The sequence below is a fragment of the Alosa sapidissima genome, chromosome 24 (genome assembly GCF_018492685.1).
Source record: "Alosa sapidissima isolate fAloSap1 chromosome 24, fAloSap1.pri, whole genome shotgun sequence".
Lineage (NCBI taxonomy): Eukaryota > Metazoa > Chordata > Actinopteri > Clupeiformes > Clupeidae > Alosa > Alosa sapidissima.
This window is the reverse complement of record NC_055980.1, coordinates 27,208,605-27,211,104: the sequence shown is the minus strand read 5'-3', so window position 1 is coordinate 27,211,104 and position 2,500 is coordinate 27,208,605. Positions and strand designations below refer to the sequence as shown.

At 40.7% G+C, this 2,500-nt stretch overlaps 2 protein-coding genes across 2 annotated transcripts in view; both read left to right on the top strand.

Moving 5' to 3' along the window:
* LOC121700216 overlaps window positions 1–2,500 on the top strand; it is a 1,725,899-nt gene that overhangs the window by 411,493 nt on the left and 1,311,906 nt on the right.
* The window catches only part of LOC121700689 (Na(+)/H(+) exchange regulatory cofactor NHE-RF1-like), a gene marked incomplete at its 5' end in the record, with an annotated part of 26,851 nt that overhangs the window by 930 nt on the left and 23,421 nt on the right, over window positions 1–2,500 (top strand). The gene's annotated exons all lie outside the window — the stretch shown is intronic.

Here is a 2,500-nt window from a genome sequence, read left to right as displayed (position 1 = left end):
TGATGTATACACAATGGTGAGTGGGAACGAGGATACCAGATTGACAGGTTTAACCTTGTTGGGTATACCTGAAGCCTAGCTTTGACTGTAAATATTAGTATGTCTTCATCAATAGATGAATTGTGAAAAATTGTGTGTGAGATGGATTGATCTGCAAAAGGGATAGATGCGAGCTTTCCTTGGAGTTTGAGTCCTCTCCAATGTATCTGACGCTGCTGGTGTTTGATTGACAGCAGAGACGCACGACTGTTTCCAGGTGGAACTAAATAGCGCAGGCCGTCTTGCAGTACTGTTTGCAGTCACAGTGATATTTGTATCCTTAATCATTACTTCATGTGGTGTAACATGTGTGGCATCGACTCCAGACCACTGCAAGTCAACACCAGTCCAGTTGCAGAGATCGTTGAGATCAGGCCAGTCCGATCTGACCCCAAAACCGGCGGCATGGGTGGTCGAGTTTACTGTTCGCTTTCTTACGAAATCCTAGAAAGCTTGGTTCCGATTCTAGGGCGAGGGGGACTTTGCGCTTCCCAAGGTCGAGAAACACACACACACACACACACACACACACACACACCAGTGGCAGATGCTGCTTTTTGAAAGAGTGGGAAACTGTAATAAAAATGATCAATTATTAAATTAATATTATTAAGGTATTTTATTATTATTAAGGTATTTTATTATTATTGTTATTAAGGTACTGTTTTGTTATTAAGGTACTGTTTTGTTATTAAGGTACTATATTGTTCTTTATTAAACTAATATTATTAAGGCACTATACTGTTCTTTGAGGGATAAAGTTATCCCAAAACCCAGTTTAAACCAAAGAGTACAGCTTAGGGAGTTTTAAAAAAAATGGCAGCAGGCTTGGCTACATTTTAATCAAACCACTTCTAGTCAGCCAGTTCACTTTAGGGGGAGTTGAAATAGGCTATTTGATAGCCTACTTGAGTTATTTGTCTGTGACATCAATTTTGGACGGTCATCTGCCTTGCTGTTTTATTCTGAATATCTCCTCTTAAGGAAGACCATCAAATAGCTTTAAAAAAGCAGGTAAATATTGGCATCAACTAGCTGCCACTTTACACAGCTATAGCGAGCTAGCTGGCTACAACCTAGCTTAAACACACAACTGAAAACAAAAGCAAGTCACAAACTCAATAACTGTATATTTACGGACAAACAGAAACTGACTAGAAGTATTTGAGCAGCTTGCCTCTCGACTTCATCTGCCAACACTCTGCAGACTGCAAAAGCATTGACTGAACTTGAAACTCTCCCTCTCTGATCACACACACACACCAACACTCTCCTTCACACACAAACACACACACACACACACACACACACACACACACACACACACACACACACACACACACACACACACACACACACACACATACAGTACACACACACACCCTAGTCAATTACAAACACATCAGCCAATCAGGTTCATTTGCACCGAGTCTGCAGTGTGATATCAGAACCGGAGAATAGCTTGCTTCAAAATGGTCCAATCAGATCAACAACCAGTCCAATTCTTAAAGACAGAAGACCAGCCAGTTACATTCAGGAAGCCCACATTGTCCAAAACATACTGAGCCTTCTTCCACACATATAATTAGCCAATCATGTTTATATTTACAAAATCCACACAGCCAATCAGATTCAACAGGACAGGCTCAGGGCCAAGCAGATTCATGAAAACAGGGCGACAGCTAATCAGGTTCAATTATAGCACACTGTGGTGAGGTCAGAGGCCCTTAGTGTCAGGATCTGACCTTCACTCTGACCTTGACCTCGAGGCACCTCAGTGTTCTAAATTAGCCTACTGTGGAGCTGTCTTAATCTGAAATTCTACTGCAGTGTTCACATCAGATCCAGATCTTAATCTGGAATTCTCCTGTAGTAGTTACATCAGCTCTAGATCTTAATCTAGAATTCTACTGTAGTGGTTATATCAGCTCCAGATCTTAATCTGAAATTCTACTGCAGTGTTCACATCAGATCCAGATCTTATTCTGGAATTCTACTGCAGTAGTTACATCAGCTCTAGATCTTAATCTGGAATTCTACTGTAGTGGTTACGTAATCTCAAACTCTTCATCCCTGTAAGTGCAGTCTCAAACCCAAACGTTTCAAACCCAAAGCTAAGAGTATATATTTGTTATTATACCTTACATTACATTACATAATGTCATATTATTTGAAATCAGATATGCCAACTAATATTGTGTGTGTGTGTGTGTGTGTGTGTCTGGTGTGCTTTGGGGGGTTCTATTCATTGTCCCTTTGAAGAAGATGTGTGATATGCCCATGTATCCATTCATGAGCCACGGTATAGACACAAACAGCTTTGCTAGCTAATGTGGTCACAGTAAATGAGCTGTCTATGCTAACTGCCACGATATAGACATGAACAGCTTTGCTAGCTAATGTGGTCACAGTAAATGAGCTGTCTATGCTAACTGCAGTAAATGAGCTGGCTATGCTAACT